This window comes from Cyprinus carpio, chromosome B8, assembly GCF_018340385.1.
Source record: "Cyprinus carpio isolate SPL01 chromosome B8, ASM1834038v1, whole genome shotgun sequence".
NCBI lineage: Eukaryota > Metazoa > Chordata > Actinopteri > Cypriniformes > Cyprinidae > Cyprinus > Cyprinus carpio.
Window position 1 is genome coordinate 10716389 of NC_056604.1, and position 15810 is coordinate 10732198.

General features: G+C 38.1%; 1 protein-coding gene and 1 long non-coding RNA gene across 2 annotated transcripts in view; both read left to right on the forward strand.

Moving 5' to 3' along the window:
- LOC109094995 (neurogenic locus notch homolog protein 2-like) overlaps nt 1–15810 on the forward strand; it is a 111147-nt gene that overhangs the window by 43947 nt on the left and 51390 nt on the right. The gene's annotated exons all lie outside the window — the stretch shown is intronic.
- On the forward strand, nt 1479–9276 carry LOC122138129. Its single transcript, XR_006155332.1, has 3 exons — nt 1479–4077; nt 7810–8022; nt 8683–9276. It is a non-coding gene; the product is annotated as an uncharacterized LOC122138129 (long non-coding RNA).

Below are 15810 nucleotides of genomic sequence, written 5' to 3' on the forward strand. Positions count from 1 at the left end.
AAGTTTGTCTGCACATGTTTGAAGTGTAAATGAAAGAGAGGGTGAATGTGTTTTCTAGTCTTTGTGAAATCCCTCCATTCATGGAAATTAATCTTATGTAGTGTATAACAGTATAAAGCAGCAGTGCATCCCAAACCAGTGAATTAATATTTATCAACAGAAGTTAGCCTAATGTTAATTCAGATTTGAGTTGAATGAGTTCCCCTAGCTCCTTGTGCTGTGGATGTTAGGTAAGGTTTCAGATGAACATTCATGGCACATTTAAACGAACAGACATTTTGGAACTTTCAGTTGTTTACTTGGTGTAAAAGTTGCCCAACAAACAGTGCTTGCACTGCAGTGAGGAGATTTGCGGTCATGACCAATTACTCAGTCCAGACCAGATCATAATCTAGTGTCAGGGGAGAGTGGTGGCCTGTCACGTTTTTAAAAAAGCAAAAATTTGGGTCAAATGCATTCTGGTGCAGTCTAGTCTAATACATACATCTGCATCTGTGGTCCTGCCTTTTGCAAAATTGCAGATATCATATATGACTAGAGTTTTTTTTTTTGTGTGTGTTTGACATATTGAAGAATTAAACACAGAGAAACCAACCAGACATCCATGTACCAACTGGATGAGGCTAAAATACTTATCAGAAGAGAGTTTGTTCAGCTCACCAAACCTACAGTATAGATATTACTCAGTCCAGACCAGATCATAATCTGGTTTTTACAGTCGACACTAACATATGTAAGTGTTTTTTAATCTTTGGGCTGGTTGATGTCTCACTACAAGGTCACTGTCAGTCATACCTAAATAGTTTCAATTGCCTGTGGCTTTTTGGGTTTTCATTGCCAAAAAGCATGTCAGGCTTTTTATGTAACTTCATATGAATGTGCTTTCTAGTTAACTAGAATATTAGTTGGAAAGCATGACCTGATAAACTTGGATAGGAATTTCTAACATGACATCCTTAAACGAAAGGTTACTTAAATGTCACATAGGCTAGTCTGCTCACTCAGTAATTTTTAGGTCGTTTGCTAGATTCTTCTGACATAAATCACCTACAAGATGTAATTGTTTTTGGTTACCATTGCCGTTGGAAAAAAATGAATTTGCAGTTTATTCCATTTGAAAGTTTCCAGTAATATGATACTTAAAGGAATATTATAAATTGTATATAGTAGGCCTATAACATGATGTTGGTGACGCCCAAGTAAGCATTTTGGGATTCGGCGTTTTGATTTTATGGGAGGTTTTTATTTTTGTTGATTTTTATTTGTAATATGCTAGATGTGTAACAGCTGCCTCGTGTTTCCTTGCTGTTTCAGTCGTGTTTTTAAACGGGTTTTTCGTGTTTCGCTTTTTTAAAATCAGAACGGCGTTTTGCGACTCGCGAATGACTGGATCTCATGCGAGTGTACATTATTTTAAACGTTTTTAAGAACAGCCTACTATTAACTTTTTATCTGCAAAACGTTTCTGATGAATTTTAAAGTGCTCCTTGTTTCCTGCGGGGGGTTTTTTCCGTGCGCAACCACCAGAGTGCGCGCAACTGCAGTTTAAAAACCCTGAGTTACAAAACTTCTCCAAACCTTCCTGTTGTCGGTCCGGGGCGCTAAGACTTCCGATATTGTGCTGGTTTCAACAAGACGGAAACCGACAATTAGAGCTGATTTTGCGACTAGATGCAAGAAAAGGTGCTTACCATTTTTTTTTTTTTTTTTTTGCAGAGACAACGAAACGCTGACGTTCGTACCCCGTTATGTCTGCGTGTGTGCAGGAAGTGGGCACAGCCGAAAAGAGAAGCTGCCACGGTAGCGTGCATCACCAACCACAATGTTCAGACTCAACTCTTCACCCCTCAGCTTCTCTTTGCAGAGGGGGAAGTGGGAGTTTGCTGAGGCTGACCTGCTGATAAACACTGCCAGGCCTTGAACTATGCTGGATTATTATTTTTTTATTTGTAGAAACGAACGAATAGATAAGAAACGTGCGCATTAGATCTGTGGATGCGTTTTTAGCAGCTTCTGTCTTTGAAGTTCGCAGAACATTCAGTTATGCATGTTTTGCAATATTCTTCATAAAAACTCTCGATATGTATCACAGGCACCAGATGATGATGCTGATTTGTAGTTCGTGACCTTGCTGTCACTGTCAGTGTTATCTAGCCGATGTCCTCCCACACACTGTTAAACAGAAAAGATCACGTTAATAGGCTCTGTTTTAATAGTCAAAATCATTTGCACCTAGAGACAGACATAGGCTACTCAAGTTAGAGATTGATTGATTGATTGATTAAAAAAGTAATAAACCTAGTTAAATAATTCTCCTTTTGAGATAACAAAACAAACAAAACAAAAAAGAACTTGTGCCACTGCGATCTGAGAAACAGGTGTATCTGTGTTTCTATCTCATGTTCACCTTCGCAGGAGACTGTGTGAGAGGGGAAGTGTTTGCACACTGTTGATCATCTACACTCTTGCTCTAGTGATACAGACAGGGCAGAAGAAGAGCCAATCATTTTGTTATAAGGCCGGAGGAAGGCGAGGGAACATTTTGCCACTCCTTCTATCTCTTGCTCTCTTTTCCTTCTTCCCGTCTCCCTCTTTTCTGTTGCCATGGTGGCAGGGGTGCGTGACAGTCATGTGAAAACGAAGCCGATTGGATTAAAATACTTGGTGTGATCAGGGGTCGGGGATACTGCACACGAACTAAACACACCATAAACTGATTATGCACACACATCGTCTCTGAATGGTTTGCAGGCAAAGTTAATGGTGTGTGTGAACAAGTATTGGAATTGTTTTGGAGAAAATTATAGAGAACAAAAATATATTATGTCATTCTGTATTAACTTAGTATTTTTATAAGGAATATGTCCAATTGTGTGAAAAAATGCACTAAATACTGTCCTTGGTACAAGGAAAAAATATATAATGGTAAAAATGTACAATGGCAACAGCACTTTCTGCCAAAATACCATAGTTACTACTAGTTATTTTTACTGTAAAATAATAATATGTATTTCTAATACAATATAATATTAGACATGTACACACAGACATACTACCAATGGAGGTTTGAGGGTTTTTTTTTTTGGTAACACTTTAAAATAAAGGTTTAATTTGTTAACGTTTAGCTACATTAGTTAACATGAACTAACAATGAACAATATTTATACAGCATTCATTAATTTTGGTTAATGTTAATCTCAGCATTTACCAAAAAAAAAAAAAAAAAGGATAAAAAGTTTTTGAATTAAATGAACAAAGTTTAATGAATGCTGTAAAATATAACAGTTCTTAGTTTTATTATATTTTCTACATTTGTTTTAAATTAAATTATTTAACTTAACTTGCCCTGCATGTTTGTTGCTATTACTTTTTCTAACAATCATTGCCTGGCAGGTGATAAAAAAATATCTTTAATTTGCTTTAAAGAAGAGTCCTATTCTCTTGCAACTTTCGCCAGCATGACAGTGGTGAGTGTTTCTTCTGAAAATGCTGTTTTGTTGGATTTCTTTTAAAATTCAGTTAAGATTGTTACTGTTTGGTGGAAAAGTTTTGTGTGGCCCAATTTATTTTACTGAATTGATTATTCATAATGTTGATGGATTGCATCTAATGTTTCTTTATTAGCATGAGAACTGTTTGTCAAGTCATTCTCATTTGTTATAGTGACACTTTAACCAGCAGAAATCATACAGTGTCGATATAGTGTCGTTCTCACACACAGTGGCTTGTTTTGCAGCATTTATCACAATATGACATGAACCTCAATGTCAGGCTTCCTCTTTCTCCTGCTTGCTGTTCAAATTGACACTGTGATTTCACCTTTCTCCATCAGCTCTCCTGCTGTCCTGTCTCTCCTCCTGTTTCTCCTCTCTCACGCTCCCTCGATTCGCACCACAGAGCCTGAGCAGCTGTACTCCAGTCTACAGGGGTTGTAAAAACCAGGGACGAAAGAGGAAGTTCTAAGGGAGCTCATGAGTTATTGCCCCCCAACGTACACATGGGGGCCTGGGAACTGCCCTCCTCCCTCACCCGGCCTGAAACAAGACTGACGGCTGAAGCTTGATGCCCCTTCACCCTGTGTGTACATAATCTCCATTACATACATTAAAGGGAGTGACCCTCGAACCGAGGTCATACTAAACTTCATATGTACAGCTCATCAGCCATATGGGAGCATATAGTAATTGGGTTAGATGTGTAGGGATACTTCATTTCGCTGCTTAACTAGGTTTTAAAAAAGGTTTCAGGTTCAGTCATCAGCATTTGTGGCATAATGTTGATTTACCCTACAAAAAAAAATGTTGAAAAAGATATCAAAAAGGAAATTTTCTAAAATTCGAACTGTATCGTTCAAACATTACAAAGAGTTGCTTTATTAGGTAGTTCGATATGAGTTTGCAAAAACCATATGTGACCCTGGACCGCAAAATCAGTCATAAGTTAATTTTTTTTAAAAATTGATATTTATACATGATAGCTAAATCTGAAAGCTTTCCATTGATGTATATAAGATAGGACAATATTTGAGATATAACTATTTGAAAATGTGGAATCTGAGGAGGCAAACAAATCTAAATATTGAGTAAATCGCCTTTAAAGTTGTCCAAATCAAGTTCTTAGCAAATATAGAGTTTATATATATTTACGGTACGAAATGTACAAAATATCTTCATGGAACATGATCTTTACTTAATATCCTAATGATTTTCGGCATAAAAGAAAAATCGATAATTTTGACACATACAATGTATTGTTGGCTATTGCTACAAATATGCTATTTATGACTGGCTTTGTGGTCCAGGGTCACATATTAATAACTTAACTCTCATGTTAACACAATGTTTAAATTTGAGCTGTGTATTTTATTTAGGTTATTTTATTAGTAGCTTGATATGCAGACACACTGAGCCATTTGTATTTTTTGGCTAAACTGTCTTTTTTTCTGAACCTGTCCTGCTGAAAATAACTTGAACTCATCTTAATGGGGTCATATGATGTCGCTAAAAAGAACATTATTTTGTGTATTTGGTGTAATTAAATGTGTTTATGTGGTTTAAGGTTCAAAAAACACATTATTTTCCACATATTGTACATTATTGTTTCTCCTCTATGCCCTGCCTTTCTGAAACACATTGTTTTTTACAAAGCTCATCAGTCTGAAAAGCAAGGTGTGCTCTGATTGGCCAGCTATCCAGTACTTTGTTACTGGCCGAATGCCTCAAGCGTGTGATGGAAATGTTACGCCCCTTTCCATACTGTGATGCGTTTCCCGGTCAGAACACCCGCGAGACAAGACAAAAACAATAAAACCCATGACAAACGAGCCATTTGTTACATCCAGTGTGGTTCATAATTATGGATTATAATGACTTATACTGTGTTTTTACGCGTTGCGTTGCGTCGCGTCGCGCCACATAAACATAAAACCATGTCTGCATTTGTGATTGGATGAAACGATAAACAACAAGCCCTACTCTAAAAAAGAGGTTGTCAATACTCTACACCAGCGGTTCTCAATTCCAGTCCTCGCGCCCCCAGCTCTGCATATTTCACACGTCTCTCTTTGTTAACACACCTGATTCAGCTGTGCATGAACTGTGTTCCCACTGACATGGTCCCTAAACAGTGTTCATTGCTCCCTACTCCCTGATCAGGGGAAATCTGTTGAAGTTTACCTCACTTCGGAGGTTTATTTCAGTAATTCAACTCAAATTGTGAAACTCGTGTATTAAATAAATTCAGTGCACACAGACTGAAGTAGTTTAAGTCTTTGGTTCTTTTAATTGTGATGATTTTGGCTCGCTTGAAGGGTGTCTCGCCCAGGGTGTAATTCAATGTAGAACCGCCACTGTTGCCAAAAGCACCAAAAGTTGGTTAAATGACCATGGTGTTGGTGTGCTTGACTGGCCAGAGAGAATCTATGGGGTATTGTCAAGAGGAAAATGAGAAACGAGACCAAAAACTGCAGATGAGCTGAAGGCCACTGTCAAAGAGACCTGGGCTTCCATACCACCTCAGCAGTGCCACAAACTGATCACCTCCATGCCACGCCGAATTGAGGCAGTAATTAAAGCAAAAGGAGCCCCTACCAAGTATTGAGTACATGTACAGTAAATAAACATACATTCAGAAGGCCAACAATTCACTAAAATGATTTTTTTATTGGTCTTATGAAGTATTCTAATTTGTTGCGATAGTGAATTGGTGGGTTTTTGTTAAATGTGAGCCAAAATCATCACCGTTAAAAGAACCAAAGACTTAAACTACTTCAGTCTGTGTGCATTTAATTTATTTAATACACGAGTTTCACAATTTGAGTTGAATTACTGAAATAAATGAACTTTTCCACGACATTCTAATTTATTGAGATGCACCTGTATAGCCTACATTCGCGTCGAACTGGAATCATGGCAGAATATCCTGTGATGTCCACTTCGCAGGGCACTTGAGTTCGAATAGAACAAACATCTGAAGCGATAAGAGAAACATACAAAATGTGCAGAGCAGGGAGGCGCGAGGACTGAAACTGAGAACCGCTACTCTACACTGCTCAAAACTCGCGTGTCAAATCCTTTACATATGTATACATACAGTCTGAGTCAGAACAGCCGGCATTGTAGTCTTCTCTCCCAGGATCAGGAAACAGTCTTCCATAAAATGTTCTGCACACATCTGTATATTTGGGTTGAACTGTTCTGAAACAGTGTTATAAATACAACTTAACCACTGATTTCTAGTTGTGTCCTGTTTTGGAAGGCCAAACAAAGTATTTTCACTTTCAGAACAAAACAGCATCTCCACAAAGAAGTTACGCATTCTTTCTTTGCGTGAACATTTGGGCGGTGTTATGCAAATCTTTCCACATCGTGACGTAGACATGTGGGGGTGTGTTAGAACGAGCCATTTTAGGGGTGTGTGGGTTTGTATCAACCACATGTGATGACCCCGTTTTAGGTTTGAGACTTAAGTATTTACAACTTTACAGATCTTCTTTTTGCACCAAGAGCTTGTAACACTCCAAAGAGAACGGAAAACTTGAAATCACATATGACCCCTTGAAAGCTGGTCTTCCAGACTGACCAAGCTGGTGCTTAACTAGGAATTGTTTAAAAAGTGCTTAAAACCCCTCTTAAGCCAGTGAAAAGACCAGCCTAACCAAGCTGGGAGACCAGAAAACCAGCTTAAGCTGGTTTAATTTAGCAGGGGATAGCTGACAGTTCAGGAAACTTGTCTTAAAAAAAAAAAAAATTTGCCATTCTGTTTGGATCCTCAAGAGGGATTCTTTCAAAAGTGTGCATTTTATTTAATTTTAGTTTTACACTGTTTATGCCCTTTGTCAGTTCTTTATTGTAACTGCAACAGGTAAAAACTATACCACAGATGGGGATAATTTATGAATTATATATTCCTATGATAGCCGCTCTATTTTGTTCAAACCGTTAGCTGGTTTACCTGCAGAAGCACTTACTATGTGTCAAGCTGGTGACTGCAGATGGCAGTATTAATAGTGTCCTATGCAGATTAGCTGCGCTGCTGTGGGAGTCTGTGTTGCAGTCGGAGGTGTGAATACCAGTCATGCCTGGCCTCATGACACAATTAACCCTTGGCAGGAAAGACACTAGGCTCACTCACTTTACACTTTCCCCAATGTCATGCTCTTACATGTATGTGTATATGTGCGTGTCTATATGTATATTGCCTGTAGTAGAAAGTAAATCTGCATATATTTCAATATTTTTAGCAGTCATCAGTTATTTTTTATTTTTTTTTTTAATCTTTGTCTCTTTCACTCTCACTTATTCCCTCCAGACTGGCTAAGAGGCTACCGACCACTGAGAATTACTTTGACCTCAGTGCACTTTTAAGCCGGTGGGACCAGCCTCAGAAGATCAAAGGGTGGTTTATTCAGGATGAACTCTAAAATGATTTGCCATACCCTATGACTGTAACCCAAAAACACACTCTTGTAATGGATCATCACAAGTGTCCTTCTGAAGACCTCACTGTTATATGCATCATACGGTAATCACTTACAGTTGTGTTACATTAAATGTTCTTTTTTCCATAGGTTCACATACATTTTGCAGAATCTGTAAGACATTTAACTTTATTCTTTCCTGATGAATCCATTATGTTCCACAAGTCAAAATAATAACTTTATTTACACAAACTATCCTGTTCAAAAATTTACATATTGGTTCTTAAGACAGTGTGTTTCCTCTTCGAGCATCACATGGTATTTTATTTTAATCTATTTTATTATTTTATTTTATAACATTATTTTATATTTTTATTTTATTTTGCCCTTTTTTATTTTATTGCATATATTATTACATTTTTATGTATTTTGTCTTTTGCCTATATGTAAATATGTCAACTAACTTCAAAGCAATGTTCTCTTATATATATATATATATATATATATATATATATATATATATATATATATATGTGAGTGTGTGTGTGTGTGTGTGTGTGTGTGTGTGTTACCCTTTATAATGAAAATGATAAAAATCTCACAGATTCTGCAAGGAGTATGTAAACATATAAACTGTATGTGTCCACACGCAGACTTTGACCTCAATGTCACTAATGGTGTCCTCAGGCTGAAATGATATAGCCTTCGTTCTCCATGACTGTAGGTCAACTCTCATAAACATGAGCGTTCTCCTTTTCCCACAGTGCTTTATAAATAGCCCTCTCACAGTGTATGTGATGGGTGAGTAGACATCACATTTGCAGCAGCAAATTCCGTCCACCTGCCCCGGCCAAGACCCAAGGTCCACTTACAAGACACGCACAGATTTCTCCCCCTAAAGAACGGCTTTAACTGCCAGCTCTTTCCTTACCCCATCTTCCAGTATCCTCTCTACTGTCTTGGCTCCTCTGAGGACAAGAGTGGTTTTCGTGCCAGGATGTGTTAGTGGGGGCCGCAAGCTGACCCAGAGCCCTGACCACTGCGGAACGTTGAGAAGTGTTATGGTGCTGCGGTGATCCCAACACTTGCACAAAGTGAACCTGATTCTTGAGAACTTGGCTTTTGTCCATGCTAAGATCATGATCATGTTTTAGCTTGACGATATTACAGCTGCTTTTCCTATAATTATTGCTGTATTACATTTCTCGTAAATTTAAAAGATTTGTTAGGCGCTTACCACATAAAGGGAGCACATTATCATCAAACAGCCATCTAATTTGTTGTACACAGGTTACACCTGCACACTGTTGTTACATCTAGATTAATTGGTGTTATTAAAGCCAAAATATTATTTAAAATGACTGAATCAAGTTGACTTATTTTGATGTATCAGATAGGTGTAAACAGATCTTTAAAGGTGACATATCATGAAAATCTGACTTTTCCAGGTTTTAAGTGTTATAATCAGGTCCCCTTTGCATCTACCAACCAAGGAAACGTGAAAAAGATTAACTTGGTAACTTTGTTTTGGTAAGCCTTTTTCTGCAAGCGTCCTAAGAAAACGAGCGAGTCCAATTTCGCTCCCTTGGTGACGTGGCAAAGGGATCTCATTATAATATTACCACCCCTTAATCTGTAAATTTATACCCACAGCGCCATCCTTGTGTTTTCGCAAGCGACAACAGTGTACCAGCTCTAATGCCATGGTGAAAGTTTAAGGAAAACATGCTAATCATTCTGTCTTTGGCTGCACAGATGATCACAGAAAGCTATTTAGAGTCCCAGCCTCAAAGGAGACAAGAGAGCAGTGGATTTATTGATTTATTTACTGTATATTGCTGCTGCCACACAGATCTAAAATAAATATGCGATATGTTTCCCAGCAGTTTACCTTCACAGACATAACCGACTGTTTTTTTAACTCTTGTGTGTTTTAATGTTAACTTGTATGTTAAGTTGTTAACTTGAAGAACTTATTTTAGTACTCACATGCTGTAACAGGCACTTTCTATCCGTGTGCTTCAGATGTGTGCTTTCAGAAAACCGTATATGACAATCAGAACCAAAACATATGTTTTTAGCAGGTCGAGCTGCAGCTCTATTCTGGAAAACCGTATTTGCATTTAAAGAAACAGGCACTAAAAACAGCATGTATCTGCTTCCACTCAAAATAGGCATTTTCAAAATGTTATAATAAATGATCTGTGGAGTATTTTGAGCTGAAACTTCACAGACACATTCTGGCGACACCAGAGACTTATATTACATATTGTAAAAAGGGGCATAATATGTCTCCTTTAAAAATTAAGCAGCTTTTTTTCCACTTTTAGAAATGAAAGGCATGTCTATGCGCTATTACAGTGAAATAGGTTTTATACCACCAAACTGAACTGAGAATGCCTTTCAAATTGTCACATGTAAAAGTTTTCACTATGTGGGTGGGAGTTTTGTGTGTCGCCTATGCGCGTTATTACAGTGAAATAGTTTCCCGTCTGGTTGCCTGGTTCTTGTCCTTTTATCTGTGCTGTTTGTTCGCTGTTGTCTTCCCCGGAACCCCGTCCACTCTTGATGCACCGACTACCACCACGGAGATCTCATGCCTGCTTCACTCACCACCACTCCTGGATCATTCTGTTATCAATAACTCTTGCATTTTTTTTCTTTACCGTTACACTGAACTGAGAATGCCTTTCAAATTCAAATAATTTTCTTGAAATTGAATTGAGGTAGCAAACAGGATATGGAATTGCAATTCGAATTTGAATTGAAAGTTGAATTGGAATGCAAAGAAATTCATATAGGTGTTATTTTTAATTGGAAAAGCTATGTTTATCAAGACAAATTTTTAATATTGGCTTGACAAAATTTGTTTGCCTGAAAATGTTTAAAGTGCCCCTATTATGGATTTTTGAAAATTACATTTCATGCAGTGTGTAATACAGCTCGGGGTGAATGAAAACATCCTGCAAAGTTTTAAATCTGAAAGTGCACCGTGTATAAAGTTATTGCCTCTCAAAAGAAAGAGTTGACTCTGAATCATTGAAACGAGTCGTTTTTAAAATGAATCCCAAGCCATTTCATGTTGACTTCAATATGAAACATTAACATATTGCCCGCCCACTTCTTGCACTCAGAGCGGAAAAATATTCATTCTTTGCCACTAGGTGCCGCTTTTGGAGCAGTAAAATAAAGCAATAAGCTCCAAGAAGGCTTCACGGGGCCTATTGCTTTAATAAAACGTTTTTCCTAGTAAGGTTTCACAAAATAAAACAGAGCAAATAAAGTGTAATGATATAAATAAAAAGAGTATTCTTCCATTAAACAATTTAGTTCCTCAGAAATAGTTGTGGTTCCAACACGGACGCTTCTAATGCGGCTTAACCAATCAGAATCAAGGACCAGAACGATCCTTTTTATAAATAGCTGGTTCCCCGGTAACAGCTGTAAACAAAGCAGCACTGCGTTCACAAACGCTGATTTATCAGGCATTACAGGCAAGATGAAATGGAAATAAGTTGACCAATCACTGCAGATTAGCATTATGCAAAGGAAGGGTTTGGAAAATAGGGGCACTTTAAAGCATGATATTTACAGGCCTGATAGATACATCCATTAGCTAGCCTATAGTATTTAACTGAATTGCAATTGCAATTCCCCGGGCGCCGCAGCATAAATGGCTGCCCACTGCTCCGGGTGTGTGTTCACGGTGTGTGTGTGTGTTCACTGCTGTGTGTGTGCACTTTGGATGGGTTAAATGCATACTTGGCTGTATGTCACATCACTTTTTTCACTTTCACTCACATCACTTTAAACAAAGTGCTCTTTTTTTGTCATTCCTTTTCAAATTCACTTTAACCTTCCTGTTTGTGTGGCCAATTCAATTTCTAACTTATTTTGAAAGAAAGTCAGTCTTTCAATTCTGAATTTAAGCTTCACATATTTTTGCATTGTGTTGTTCTGTCTGTTAATGACAGCTATTCTGAGGTCATCAGTCCAGGTCATTTTCCTGTTCTCCACCTGATTTTGAGTCTTTTAACTGTTAGCATGAATGTGTCTTACTGTACAGACACTCCATTGTGTTCAGAATCGAACACACCTTACATTCAAAAGAGCCAAATATTCCAGCTTCATGTGTGCCATATTCATAATGCTGATGCAAATTATGTCACATGACTCTCACATCACAACAGCATGATAACACTTTCAATTCACTTATCATTCTGTAGAAAAGAAGGTACTGTTGTATGGATAAAACTATGCCATCATTGCAAGTCACATGCTAGCATTTATAATAGAATTTTTTTTTTTTTCTTTTTTTTGTGGATGGTTTTTGTGTGTAAAACATTATGTGATGACCTAATATGATGATGCATGGATAAGATGATGCATAAATAATTAAATGTATGGGTAACAATTTGCAGAAATGAGTAAACAGGTCAAACTAATCCATGCTGTCTTTTCCCAGACCTCACCTGTTGTCATCTAACTGGCTCTCTTTCTATAATGACAATAGGAATTAAACATATCATAGAGATCGATAAGTAGGGATTAGTTGCACACTTAAAATACCTTAATCATTTATATATTATGTATTTGGAATTGCTAGAGCAGATCTTAAGCCTATATATGATCAACACTGTCTCATCTTACAGCCACTGCTATGGTTTTTGCAGTGCTATCCAGCTCATATGCTGCTGGTGAGTGTGAGATAATCTACCACTAAATTTACCCCTCACTTCCTGTGCCCCTTCACTTATTTCATTTTAATAGAGCAAGAGACAGATAATGCTTCCGCCTGGTTTTGTCAGTGTGTTCACCCATATATCTATCTATATATCTATCTATATGATGTTTTATTAACAAAGTTCCGGAGGAGCACATTCAGATAATTAACCTAATTAACACGAGAGGTGCACAATCAGTAATCAACCCAGTTAACAAGATAAGAGGTGTGTATACACAGCAGACCTACCTGTGTTCCTTGACAGTTTTTCCAGAATCCCTCAGCCACCCCTTCTCCACACTTACAATTATTTATGTACTAACCTGTAGTGGGGGTGTACTCTGGGTTCAGGCCAAAATTCAGAGCTTGGAGCCCTCCCTTCGGACAGCACGCCAAATACGCATAACCGTTACTCTGTTTATATTTAAGTGTGAACTCGTGAACTATCTATCTATCTGTATGTATGTATCTTTGTCTGTCCAAATTTTCTCAAACTGGTAACCTCTTTCTCATATGTCAAGGCTGAATTTTTGATGTGTACTAAGTGTAGTTTCCCACGCAAATGGAGGGTGGGCAGAAGAGGTGGGGGTGTAGGTAACCAATTGTGAGGCAATCAGTCTTCTGATGCCACCTAGCCACAATATATCAGCGTTTTATCTGGCCCCTTTGACGCATGCCTACTGTGATAAATCACCCTCTGAATGGCAGGCCATTAAAAATTGTCCCAGCAGTTTCTGACCTTTGCCTTGTCATGGGTACATTCACTCATTTTGATATTTACATTTGCAGCCCTGGCAGCAAGTGTCCATCAGTCTGTAATAATGTTTGTTTCAACTTTGAAAGGCTGTAGAAATGTGAGGCATATGAAGGTGTTTTCATTAGTACAGTATAGGTGCTGTGCAACTGATGTACCACCAGATATGGTTGTTGGTTGTGGTACACATCAGTTACAAGACGTGATATGGGAGAATTTTTTTTTTTTTTAGGGGGGGGGGGGCTTTTTTTTTTTTTTGGGTTGACGTGCAAGATGTGACAGATTTACTCTCTTCCCTTTACTACAGAAAATATATTTTAGATCCAGATCAGGCATTTTCATTTTCTAGAAGTTTAAAATAACAATAAATGAAACTAAGTTTTACAGATGGCTTCAGCGGATATGTTATACAAGGTTTTTTTTTATTTTTATTTTTTTGCTGAATGAGCAAAATCTGAGTTCAGAGGCACAGATGGCACACCCAAAGGTTGAAGCCGTTGTTTTTGTAAGGGACTTTAAGGGAGTTTCCAGAAGAAACTCCTAGTGAAAATGATGAATAGGTTAGAATTGTTCAATGTGAAGCAAAAAAATAAATGTGACTTTGATAAAACAAACAATGTTGAAATTATGCAATATTTTCACTAAAGATCTCTTAAATTTATGGGAAATTAATTTGATGCCAGTCAAGATCGTAATCATCAAATTCCTCTATATTTGCAAAATAACTAGAGCAGTAATTGAAAATCACATGATGTGCATCTGAAAAGGTCATCCTTGAGGAATGCGCTCAGACCTGCGAGCCGTCTGGGTCTGGAAAAACAGGGAAATAACAGAAAGTCTATGACACCCTGGAGAAAGGCATATGGCACAGCAATGACTGCAGTCAGCTAGAGTAACTAAAGCTGGACCCCCTACAGGCAAACTGGAAGGGTTAATTTGCTCTATTCAGTACAAAGTCTTTCATCAGAAAGCACTGGAGAACACGAACAAAAAAGGGATTGATTTGTTTATTTTGCCTTCACAACAGGAGGCCTTCAATGCATCTTAAACAATGGTGTCCCACAGGCACAGCTTTGATGATCTCTGGGTAGATGGTACTTGATTCATGACATATTTGAGTTGTAATGTTTTGATGTGTGTATAAGTGGAAAGAACTAGGGCAGGACAGGAGCAGCTTGTTTCACTGACTGATATCATTTTTCCACCTCAGCAGGTGACATTGGCTGTTTAATCATTTTCGTTACAAAGGTCTCTCAAAAACTTTGAATGATACACATTTTCCATATGAGGTTGTTGTGTTTGCTGTTATGCAAAAATGGAAACTCACAGACTTGGACTCAAATTGCTCTTAACTTATTTGCAAAAAAAAAAAAAAAAAAAAGGACTTACACTCAAGTTAGACTTAAAGGGATAGTTCACCCAAAAATGAAAATTATGTCATTAATGACTCACCCTCATGTCGTTCCAAACCCGTGAGACCTCCGTTCATCTTCGGAACACAGTATAAGATATTTTACATTTAGTCCGAGAGCTTTCTGTCCCTCCATTATGAAAGTATGTAGGGTATACTGTCCACGTCCAGAAAGGTAATAAAAACATCTTCAAAGTAGTTCATGTGACATCAGAGGGTCCGTTAGAATTTTTTGAAGCATCGAAAATACATTTTGGTCCAAAAATATCAAAAACTACGACTTTATTCAGCCTTGTCTTCTCTCCCGGGTCTGTTATGAGCGCGTTCACAGCACTGCAGTTTAGTGATATCCGGTTCGCGAACGAATCACTCGATGTAACCGGATCTTCTTGAACCAGTTCACAGAAAAACTGAATCGTTTGAAACGGTTCGCGTCAACAATAAGCATTAATCCACAAATGACTTAAGCTGTTAACTTTTTAACATGCCTGACACTCCCTCTGAGTTCAAATAAACCAATATCCCGGAGTAATTCATTTACTCAAGCAGTACACTGACTGAACTGCTGTGAAGAGAGAATTGAAGATGAACACCGAGCCGAGCCAGATAACGAATGAAACATTGACTCGTTCTCAAGTCAAGAACCGTTTCTGTCGGACGCGTCCGGTTCGAGAAGCGAGGAGCTGATGATACTGCGCATGCGTGATTCAGCGTGAAGCAGACTGACACACAGCGCGTCTGAACCGAGCTGGTTCTTTTGGTGATTGATTCTGAACTGATTCTGTGCTAATGTTATGAGCGCGGGTAAACCGAAGGCTTGAATCAAGGGCAATCATTGCCAATGAAGTCATTACGTCGAGCGCAAAAGAACTGGTGAACCGTTTTCGGCAACCGGTTTATTGAATCGAACTGTCCGAAATAACCGGTTCGCGGAAAAGAACAGAACTTCCCATCACTACTAGTGATCCGAAAACCGATGCAACCGGTTCTTGATTCGAGAACGA